This window comes from Protopterus annectens, chromosome 5.part1 (assembly GCF_019279795.1).
Source record: "Protopterus annectens isolate FY-2018-M chromosome 5.part1, PAN1.0, whole genome shotgun sequence".
NCBI classification, from domain to species: domain Eukaryota; kingdom Metazoa; phylum Chordata; order Ceratodontiformes; family Protopteridae; genus Protopterus; species Protopterus annectens.
The window spans coordinates 175,038,713-175,051,659 of record NC_056736.1 but is presented as its reverse complement, the minus strand read 5'-3'; positions in this window follow the sequence as shown (position 1 = coordinate 175,051,659).

The following is a 12,947-nucleotide window of genomic DNA, read 5'->3' as shown; positions in this document are numbered from 1 at the left end:
CTTAAAAGTGAAGCCACCGACCCACTCATTGCAAAGTTTCTCAAGTTCACCCTACTTTCCAGGCCATGACACACATGTGCACACACAAACACACACACACACACACACACACACACACACACACACACACACACACACACACACACACACACACACACACACACACACACACACATATCATTTGCCCTTCCGAAGTACTATTTGTCAACCTCTGTCACTTTGGTCTTCCTCACCTTTGCATAAGATCACAACTGTACCTTGACATCAATACTCTGTTACCAGGATAGCTTGTTCCTAATGCACACTATGGCCAGTTCACCCACTGTATAGCATAGCCGGGTTATATTATTACTTGCATCTCTGTTAATGTTTGTTATGTCAAATCTGGCCCACAATTGTGAACCAAACCCTCCCTCATAGCCAGACCATGGCACTGCCTCCACCTTGCATGATAATCCAGCCAGGTCATCCACAAGCTCCTTATCAGGCTGATGCTACATTCTGACTCCAACAAATCCTCTCCTTTGATAGCAATACCCTGTAGTATCTGTCTGCATACTAACAACATGTTGCATTACATTGTACACGTGAGATTTATTGCTGCACATTTCCAGGACATACTGTGGTTTTCCACTGGAGACATGTAAGCAGAGAAAGTGGATCTTCATCATTATGAATACACATACTAAACTGGTGGGGGTCATTAACAGTGCTACACTGTATTTATTTTCTGCAATGGTAGGTGGATTTCATGTCAGTGTCATGATCCAAGGCTTTCAGGTCAAATTCAATATTGAAAGTAGACGTTGCTGAGGACAATCATGAAGCATAAATTGCATGTGATCCTTATGCGAGAATAGTTGTCACTGCCTGGATGGTGCATTGACATATTGTATATAGTACACTATGCATTGCAAACCACCTGGTAGTTGATGGATTGAACTCCTTTATGGTTGGCCTATTGTTGTCTCTGTGAACCTGGTGGGACCATTTTAATAGTGTGGGTAGAGTTGATAGCACAAAGTACCTAAGGGAAAATGACTACGTGATAGACCACCCGCAAGTCATTTTTTCTATGCTTTGTAGCATGTGGAAACCAAATATGCTCCCCTGCATGCTGTTGAGTGGTTTCAAGAAACTGACTCAGTATCCATATGGCAGATGCCTAGGACACACCCTCCACATCCCCAACTGGACACTGACAGGTCCCTGTTGTAAGGACTTTCAATGTTGCGCATACATAATTGGCCAGAGGAATAGATACTCCTTGCATCTCACAAGCTTGGATGTGAGGACAGCACATGCGTAGCAGCTCCTGCAATATGCCTAAGTGTTTACATTTTGTGGAGGTGATGGAATGTTAGGTACAGTTGGCTGCTTTGGTGGTAAGGAGGGTGACAATATGCACCTTTACAGCTCCTGGTTGAGAAGACAGCCTTTAACATGTACATTTTGACTAATCCTACTGTTTCCCATAACACTGTTGCATAGTGTCTGATCAACAGAATTTTGTGTTGTACAATTACAATGGTGGCTGTGGCTCATCATACACTTTGTATGCCTCTTTTAATCACTCATTCAGGTTCTTCACCTCATTTATATTCTCCAGTGGCTTTACCATAATGCTTCTCATATCCATCTCACTCTACAGTCATTTACACAACATGCTGGCTATGGTATTTCTTGTCCTTCTGCAACCATATGCCAACAATGTCTCCGAATCAGCCCACTGCTGTGCTTATAGCTCATCATGCAGTTTTGTCTTACATGTTATGATATTTGCATCAGAATCCCAGTTAACTGCCTTGTATTACAACATGAATCCCAGATAACTGCCTTCTATTACAACACTTTCTTTCTGTTTTAGTCTTTTAGTGAACTTCAGCCAAGTACTGTACATGCACATGGCATGCGTGGTCCGATGCTTTCATTGTACATCAGATTAAGTGATTTTGTAAACATTTTCATCAAGATGTTTATGCTAGGATTACACTTCTGATATCCTGGAAGTGTCTTTAAGCATTACACATACATACATACGCATACAGTACATGCACACACAGTACATGCACACACACACACACACACACACACACACACACACACACACACACACACACACACACACACACACACACACACACAATATACCTATCTATTTATGTGTGTGTGCGTGTATGTAGAGTGTTCTAGTTTAAAAGCATTACTGTTTTTTGGATGTCTTTTTCTGTGTACGTGTGTGCTTGTCTGCATGTGTGCACGCATGAGTTTGTGTGTCTTTAGGCATTACACATACATACATACACATACAGTACATGCACACATGAACACACACACACACACACACACACACACACACACACACACACACACACACACACACACACACACACAAAAACATCTACCTATTTATGTGTGTGTATGTAGAGTGTTCTACTTTAAAAGCATTACTGTCTTTTGGATGTGTTTTTATGTGTACATGTGTGCATGTATGTGTGTGTCTTTGTGTGTGTGTGTGTGTGTGTGTGTGTGTGTGTGTGTGTGTGTGTGTGTGTGTGTGTGTGTGTGTGTGTGTGTGTGTGTGTGTGTGTGTGTGTGTGTGTGTGTGTGTGTTTGTGTGTGTGTGTTTGTGCGCAATATTGTGGATTTTTTTTTTGGTCGCTTATATATGTAGCCAGTTGAGTTTTATTTTTCTACTTAGCAGTGAAGAGAAAATGTCAATTGAGGCATTATTCTCTTTCTGTTTAGTTTTGCCCTGGTTTACAGCTGCACTTCTCTTACATAATTTGTGGTTTACAACAATCACACATGCAGGTAAACAATCATCAGTGTTGTTTATAAATGAAAAAAAAAGGTTTTATTTTATAAAATTCAATAAAAATTATTCATATCAAAAAAGTGAATAAGACAGAGTCCTCATCTGTAGATGGCACACAAGGCAAGTACTTAAATCCCGTAATGGAATGTGTAAACATTCCTGTTTGTTAACACATCAACAGATTATTGGAAGAGACCAATATCCTCTATACCCGGGAACCAGCTCTTTTTGAATCTGTTCAGAGTGTGGCATTAATCATATTACAGACAACTTAAAAAGTGCTGCCCTTCTAACCTCCACTTATTAATCTGCTTAAGAAGGTACTATTTAGGCTGCTAGTAACCTTGGCTCTGTCTGCTGGATAGCATCCGCCATTGTTGACATAGCAGGAAAACTGCTTTGACTGATGTCTCTGACCATATCATGAACAACGCTTACATATGTTATTATATAAAGTCATTTTTCGCACTGCACTGGTCTGGAAATCATATGAACCTTAGAACACAGAGAGGAAAATGGAATGAGAAATTCATCTAGATTGTTTCCAAAGATTTCGCATTGCCTTCTGAAGCATGAACATATAAAAGTTTCCTTCTTTCGGCAAGCTATTACAGCTGCTTTTTGACTGGAGGTGCCCTCACAGTTCATGCTATTTAATTTTTATGTGGACTTCTTTTGCTAATTACTGGTTTCAGTTTGATCAGCTCATTTCACTGCAGATGTTTCAAATCTTTCTTGTCACTGCAAGCACAATATCAACATTGCTCAACATGACCAATGGCCAGTACTTTATAACATTTGTAGTGACTCAACTCTTCCTTAGTATCAACAAATATATTTACTCGGATTAGCAGGGTAAATTATGCCTGAACTTACCCTGACTCAATTCTGCCATCTCTGCAAAACTAGCGTTGGCAGATATATACCTCCCCCCTTTCTACACTGCTATTCTCAACATGGAAATCAATCAAAATATCCACATGGTCTTTTTATTTAAAATCTCCATTTGAATCACTGGTGTCTAAGATGGTGAACTTATGGGTTAAAATAAATTGCACAGATGGGTTGAAGTGATATTTTCTAAAAAATATATTCTAAATATAGTCACAATCATGTATACTGATTTGCTCTCCCAGATGACATCCACCTAGTATACATTAATGAAAAAAGCGATGTGGCATAGCTCGACAACATAAAATGGAAAGCTATATTTAGAAAGCCTTGGCTAGCATTGAGAGACAGCCTGTCTCATTTCTCCTGCTACAGTGATATGCATCATATTATTTATTATCTCATTTCATGAGATTATTTACATTTCCCAGAACTAGCCTGGCTCATCGGGGATATGATTAATGGAAGTACCTTTCAGGGAAACATTGAGCATCAATATTTAATACAGTGAAGCCTGTCTTGTATCCTCCTTCACTTCATAGATTTCATTCACACTGGCATTCTGACCAACAGTATTTAATATAAGACATGCACACTAAAATGTACCATCACAGCTAAGATATAGGTGACAGCCTTGATGACAGCACCCACGTAAAGTTGTATTGTTGAAAATAAGGCTTTACTGGTTAGAAGACGTTTTTCCTTAGGATAGTTCCATAATTATTGGAATTTTCAGCAGAAGTGCTCACTCAGCGTAGCGTACTGCAATGATCAATTTAGCCTATCAAAAACTGATTGGGCACTACTTTTTAATTAATTTATTCCTTGAGTGTGCAAAACAAGAATAGTCACATCAGTTTAATTTGTGATATCAATAATATTAATTCTCACAATACAGCATGCACTTAAAATTGAAAGAAACCAGGCTTGGAAAGAACTGAAAGGAAATGCTTACACTGCAAAAGCAACTAAGAATTCTGAGTAATAAAACAATAATAACTAGGTGACCAGTAATATGATTTTAAACTCTGAATGCAATTTTCCAGAGTGAATAATGAACATGTCTTTTAAGCTTGTTCTTCCTAAGCACTGTATCCTTAAAATGTCTATAAAACTTTTGGCATAAATTCTGAATGCTTGTGGCATTTTAAGCAACATAAATCATGACCTTCAGATCCTTGCAGGCTGATTGTTACTGAACTTTACATGAGACTCTCCAGCATCTTATAATTTATCACTGCAAGATTTTTAATGAGTGTTTCAAAAACTGGAACAGGCTGGCTTCCTTTTGAGACAAGCACTTGAATACAAACCTTTGTTTTTAATGAACAAAAGGCCTCTGCAGGTTTTCAACATTGTGCTTTCTAGTTACTATTTTGCCATAGTTTTATAATAGCAGCACAGTTTGCATTTATGCAATCAAGAGTAGTAAGGCTTATACTTTTTGCTTTTCATATATTTTCAGGAACACTAAAAACCCATCACTTGAAGCATATTGCATTTTTCATGTTACTTGTTTGTCAGGTAAATAACTGAAATCTTACTCTGAAGTAAAGCAAATGTTACTGTAGAAAATTTCTACAGTCTGTCAGTTAAAGCAGCAATACAAATTAAAATGAAAATGTGGGCTGATACCTGTTATGTGGTGTGATTATTTCCCTTATAAATTCTGTTTTATACCTTTTTAATGCTTTATAATAAGAAAACCTACTTCAGCTGTGGTTTGTGAAATGCTTATATTTCAACGCCTTCTGTATACTAATTATACAATTACACTAGGAATGTTGTTTTAAATTGGAATGCAGTTTTAACCTCAGCAGTCTGCAGTAATACAGTTTTTAAAACTATCATTTAGTGTAGTATAGAATGTTAACTTGATTGTATTTAGAAATGTATCACTATTTTATTTCCTAATGTGCCAACAGCATGAGTGCTGCTGAAATTAATTTTGAGAAGTGCTATTCTTTTCTTTGTGAAGAAAAATGTTGAAGTTTAAAGGAAATATTTAGACATAGTGACTGGGAATCATTGATGAGAACTGTACACATGGCTGTGCTAATCTTCCTGAGAACGCTTTGATGATGGTTGACATCAGGGCATTCATTAGACATTTTTTTTAATCCCTACATCCCTTTCATGGTGCTATTCATTATTAGTTTATCAGACCCAGCCATGTAAACATCCCTGTTTAAGACATAAACAGATCATTGGAAGAGCCCAATATGCTCTGTACATGGGATGCAGGTCTTGTCAACTCTGTTCAGAAGTGTGGCATTAATCATAATACAGACATCTTCAGAAGTGCTGCCCTTCTAACCCTACTTACTAATCTGCTTAAGAAGGTGATATTTAGACTGGCCAGTAGTCTTGGATCTGTCTGCTGAATGACATCCATCCTTTTTGACACAGAAGGAACACTGCTTTGACTGATGTCTCTAACTATATCATGCACAATACTTGCAAGAGTCATCATATATATAAGTAATTTTTCACACTGTACTGATTTGGAAATCATATGACCTATAGAACACACACAGGCTGCAGCCAATAATTGTTTAAAATTGGCAGGATTGTATTCATTGATGGTGAAGGGAATACAGTAAATATTTATATTAGTTAGGACATAACAGGAAAAGAGCAACTCTAGAATTTCATTTTGCTGTCACATTTTGTAATTGCTTGAAACTCAAAAGGACCAAAGCAGTAATGCTACGTACCACTACATCTGATCTTAGCCAAAAGGCCAAGAAGCTGGATTTAACAGATATATTAAGCAGTGTTAGCTGGTATTTGTTTTATCATGATTTATTCTTAAGTCTGTCCTGAATGAAAGCCCTTAATAAGATGGGTTTAACACAGCGTTTGATCTAAAGCTGTGTGTGTGTGTGTGTGTGTGTGTGTGTGTGTGTGTGTGTGTGTGTGTGTGTGCGCGCGCGCATCCTGTATTAACTGCTATAGGAAGCACAGGATAGTTAGAATTTAAGTTAAGTGGTCTGTAAAATGGTTAACATGTTTGCCTCACGGGCACAAAATTCAGGGTTAGATTCTCACTTCTGAAAGGGGAATTGGTTAAGCTTAAAATGGCCTACCAAAAAAGCTAGCTTAGAACTTATGTATAGATGCTAAAACACAAACATATGATATTTATTTTGGAAAACAAAGGTAAAATCTGTAGGGAAATACAGCTTAGATACATTTTTTTATGTTTAGATCTAAAAGGAGAGAGAGTACTGTAAGTTCATAGGTGATGGGTAGGTTATAAAATAAAGTATGGTTAATGAAATATCTGTGTTCTGCACTCAGAGACAAATAAAACATTGTAGAACTGCTGACAGGCAAGACAGCAGTCAACAGAAATGCTTGAAAATGTGTTTGTTTGTTTGTTTGTTTGTTTGATTGTTAACCAAGTAAGTGGAATGGCATCAAGCACAAGTCCCTTTACCACCATAATCTAGCATCAATAATGAACATAAAAAAAATACCCATGAGACAACAAAAAGAATCATGTAGAAATATACAAGACACCATCCATGAATACTCACCATGTATTGCAAACAATGCTTGGAATAGCATCTACTATTAAGTGTGTAACATAATTACATTCAGAGCTTAACATTCTCAAATTAATTCCTGTTAAGGATAGCTTCAACAGATATCTCACAGCTAGCAATGACAGAGTGAGACAACATAGACTGTACCTATTATTATTATTACTACTTTACTTAATATTCTATCATTTTTTTCTGTTTTCATAGGTATTGTCTTACTTACCTAGAGGTCCTGCCATGTTTATTGATGTCTTACTTCCCCTTATAGACTGACTCACTAGTCCTGCAAAGTTTTTTTAAATGTATTCATGACAATAGCAGTCTCAAAATATGGCCTTTTAAGTGGCCTTATTCATTATTGGAGTTAGGATCATAGTAGGTGTTTCGTGTAGCATATTGGTGGATAATGTGTTGTCAAAATAGCTTAAATAATGGGCAAGACATATTCTCGGAAAGGTAGAAATGTATTTTTGGTAAACATCTTTCTTTTGTCAGTAAACTGTACATTTAATATTGCGTAACTAAGTTTTAGTTGTTGTATAAGTCTGATGACTGCTCTATCATTGTGAAGTGAGAATGTCAGAGTAAGGTCTATCTTAAGGCCTAGTTATTTATATTCAAGAACCTGCTTAATAAGTTCCACTTTGGGTTGTTTACTAAAGTCTGTGGGAAATATGTAGTTACATGGACCCACAATGGCTGGTTTGTTTGGATTCGACAGTAGAAATATTTTGAGATATCCAGTTTGTAAAAATTAAAATCACTTTAAATCTTTCCTTGTGAATTGTTTGGTGACTTAGCTGAGTTTAGAAGTAATATTTCCTCTATATACATTGTCAAATCATGGGAATGTAGGTCTAACAGATTATTAAGGAAAGGGTCCAAAAACAGATTTTGGGGAATGCCATTGTACCGAGGTGACACCAGAACTTATGTGAAAGAATATTTTCTAAATCAATTATGGGACCAGGAGACCACCTGTGGCTCAACATTCACTGACTCTAACTTGTTGTCAAGGAGTTCAACCTTTATGGTATCAAAGGCTCATGTCATACCGATACATGCAGTACAGTAACTAGATCTGTATTTCCATTATTATATATAGAATTTGTGACTTTGCATAGGGCTGTCAGGGTGTGAAATCCATACCTAAACTTGCACTGGGAATATGATAGTAGTGCATGACAGATAATATACTCAGAAACTTGATTGGAAATTAATTTATCAAACATTCTGGCTAGTGGGTGTAGACAAGAATATTCAAACTAACTGCAGATGTTGGAAAACAGAAATGCAGGGTGTCTGTGATAGAACTCTAAAGGGCAGAAAATAACATAAAAGAGATACAGAGACAGGATTATGGTGGTAAGTTGAATTTTCTCTCCTTAAAAAGCTCATGACATACTGGAAAATAAAACTGCTGGATGGGACTCATGAGTGTTGAGGCAAAGAGCCCAACCAAATTTTGCAACTGAACTGCTTGTGCGCTAGAGTATCGGCCAAGCAGGATCACGATGTAGAATTAAGGAGTAAAGGAACATTCTCCACACGTGATGGTTTGAGAAATTAGATCAAGGCACTGCAACATGGATATTTATCACATACTTGTGGTAGTGACAATTAGGTTTCATGTTATGTCTAAGAGTCGTGCACAAATGTGCTAATGGTCATATGTAGGAGCACGCATTCTTTTCAAATTTACATTATGGAAGCAGTCTCAGTGCCATTGTGACATCATAGCTTAAAGAATAGATTCCTGATAATAGCGATATACTGGAATGAAAATGATATGCAACTAAAATACTGCATGACCTGCCTTTTCTACACATTATACAACTACAAGGGTACACGACCTTCCATGGATACATGCTATTAATCTCCTGCCTATTATCTCTTTATTCCTATGCAGTTGCTAAGGCCTGGAACTTTTCTACCCCCTGACATTCGATGTCTAAATAGTAAACATACTTTCAAATCCCTACTAAAAGATCTCTTATTCCAAACTTGGATATGTTCCTATACAGAACTAGACTAATTTCACCTGTTCCTGACTTTCAAAATCTGTAGATCACAGGTGTACTGTGTAGTTTCACTTAGTGCAAAATATTGTGAACCAGGTGTTTAGGCCACCTATATAGTTATGATTTCTAGGTTATGACCCTGTTTGTCTATGAAAACATATTTTTGAATTTATGTTCAAGCAATTGTATATTTGTTGTATAATATCTTGTTTAATTTGTTTCTCAGTATTCTAACCATTGTATGCTGCATCATTTGTAAAACTCTGATTTTACTCCTTTTATATGTTCTATGCTCTTTGTACAAAATATTATTTTTTTATAATTTTTTACTGTGTATCTGGAGCCCCACGGTGGTGGTGCTGTGGTAGCGTTGTTGCCTCACAGTAAGACGCTGTCCGATTCGATTCTCAGCTAGAGCCTCTTCTTCATGGAGACATGCGTGAATGGGCATATCTTCGTTGAAGGTTGTGCATCAGGGCTGGTAACTCGGCATGTAAAAATCAACTACCAATCATTAGCGTAACGGAGTTCCGCTGTGGCGACCCCTAACCGGGAAAAGCTGAAAGACAACAACTGTGTATCTGGAGCTTTTCTCCTCGGGCCTCCACTGAAAACAGTCACCTTGTGTAGAGTTGGACTAACCCAGTAAAGAAATGGAAAATAAAACAAAATAAAATAACTATTATAGTTAACGAATACATTAGAAAATTGTCAGTCACAAAGCATGAATGAAAAGAATAAGAAAAAGAATGCATTTATAGGTCAGCATTTTACTTATCTGTAACTTATAGGATGGATTGCAATCAATGCATGAAATCAGAAAGTTGACTGTTGTGCGGTATCACCACAATGTTGTTTACAAGTATGATATTTATTAGAGATTGATTATCATGAAGAGAAGATGAGAAATTAACAAGGGAAGCTAGAATTATTATTTCCTTTGAGGACTTTATTTTTCAGTTTAATTCAGGGATGGAGCATTGACAGATGGTACACCTACCTGTGCTATAATCTCACAAGGTAGACACTAACACATTGTATTACATTGCCATTGATATAAATAGGTTCATAGTTTAGCACTAAGCTATCTGCCCTTGTGTGCCATTTTAAGCTTAACCAATTATCCCTTGTGAGAATCAAACCCTGCACCTTGTGTTTGTAAGGCAAACACCTAAGCCATTAAGCCACCCTCCCAACCAATAAATGGGGTATCAGTCCAGATTAGAGATAATAGCTGATATGAAAAGCCTTGCTTACTAGCTCATCTATCTATCTATCTGTCTGTCATTATAGTGCATGCATGTCTAGCACTACAAATTCCAGACATCTTCATTGCTGCAGAAAACTGCATCACCAGGAAACAAAAACTTTAAAAAATTGCCTTGACAGGCTATAACATTATCAGATCAGATAGACACAACAGCTTTTTCTTTTTTTGCAAAAACACACCAGATATCTCAATTTAGTGCACACCCTGCCAGCTCTTTCTAATTTGAAATCTTATTTGCCATGCTAAAACTAAACCTTCACATAACAATAACAATCAGGTCTATGTGTATGTGTATGTGTATGTATATATATATATATATATATATATATATATATATATATATATATATATATATATATATATATATATATATGTAATGTCCCAAACCAAGAGTAACGATAGATACCAACTGTGAGACCAAAACATATAGCGAGAACAATGTTCAAATCCAACAATAAATGTGACGACTATCGCACCAGGAAACAGTAAAAAGCAATTCGCTTGTAAAACTCCTTTATTAAAACGTAAGCGCTTTCACGACATTAAGGTCGCTTCCTCAGACGTTGACATAGCTAAAACTTACATCACTCACATTTATAAAGACCATCACATCCTGTATCAACGACATCACATCCTGTGTAGAACATCACATCCTGCTCAAGGGTCAGAATTCCATCTGTTTCCTGCAGGTACCACTATGTATCTAAGCAATCATCGCAGTCAAAGCATGGAGCACAAAGTGCACTCCATCACATCACTCTTGTAATAATGCCCATGTTATAACAGATACTGACATGCCGATCAGGTTCACAATTGAACACAGCATTCCTTACATATATTGTATAATACAGAAAATAAATTTAAATATTTCAAATATAAAATATATATAAAAAATATATATATGGTATAAGAAACAGAAACTCAAACAACATGTCAAACCGAGCTGTTAAATTAGCCGACAGTGTCGGATAATCATATCTCTTACCTAAATATTAAAAATTAAGAATTAAAAATTAATGGTGTCCATGGCATATCTAGCGTCTGAACCCAAAAAGATTCAAGGCAATTTAGAACTATCAATTAGAGGACTCAGGCTTCTGGTTCAATAAGACCAGACAGCTCATATAGTAGAACAGTCCTCACCCTTTTATGCCATGATGCGTACGTCAAGCACTGAGGAGAGTAGTGGAGACCAGAAAGTGTGTTGGGGGTAACCACAGACATATAAAGTTCTATTAATGTAAAACACTATACTGTGACGATCACAATATACCCCATCGTCACTTATTCTGTCAATGCACAAACACTATCTGAACCCAAGAAGATCCAAAGTAGTGCAGAACTGTCAATTCGAGGACTCAGGCTTATGGCTCAATAGGGCCAGACAGCCTATAGTCCTCACCCACTTATGCCATGGTATGTGCTTCAAGCACTAAGGAAGATAGAGGTGACCAAAAAATATATATATGTTAAGAATACCCACAAGCATATAAAATTAATGATTTAAAATACTGTGCTATGACGATCACAGTGTACCCCATCGTCACTTAATCTGTCAACACTTAGACATTGTCAGATAACAATAACCTGGCCACTGATACTTGATGACTCAAGGGGAATCAACCGTATATTCATGGAAGGCAACATACACTGAATTCAGAGTGTCTTTGGATGGTCATCATCATGTTGTAATGTAACAGTCACTCAGTTGTTATTCGTCCTGTGGCCCAAGACAGGGTTTCCAAGGAAACATCATGGAAATCATGGAAATTATATATTGTTCACCCAAAATGGTGAACATGCTCAGTAGTGACCAATAACCCAGACATTGTCACAAGGAATTTTGGGTGAACAATATATAATTTCCATGATTTCCATGATGTTTCCTTGGAAACCCTGTCTTGGGCCACAGGACGAATAACAACTGAGTGACTGTTACATTACAACATGATGATGACCATCCAAAGACACTCTGAATTCAGTGTATGTTGCCTTCCATGAATATACGGTTGATTCCCCTTGAGTCATCAAGTATCAGTGGCCAGGTTATTGTTATCACAGTATAGTGTTTTACATTAATAGAACTTTATATGTCTGTGGTTACCCCCAACACACTTTTTGGTCTCCACTACTCTCCTCAGTGCTTGACGTACGCATCATGGCATAAAAGGGTGAGGACTGTTCTACTATATGAGCTGTCTGGTCTTATTGAACCAGAAGCCTGAGTCCTCTAATTGATAGTTCTAAATTGCCTTGAATCTTTTTGGGTTCAGACGCTAGATATGCCATGGACACCATTAATTTTTAATTTTTAGTTTTTAATTCTTAATTTTTAATATTTAGGTAGGAGATATGATTATCCGACACTGTCGGCTAATTTAACAGCTCGGTTTGACATG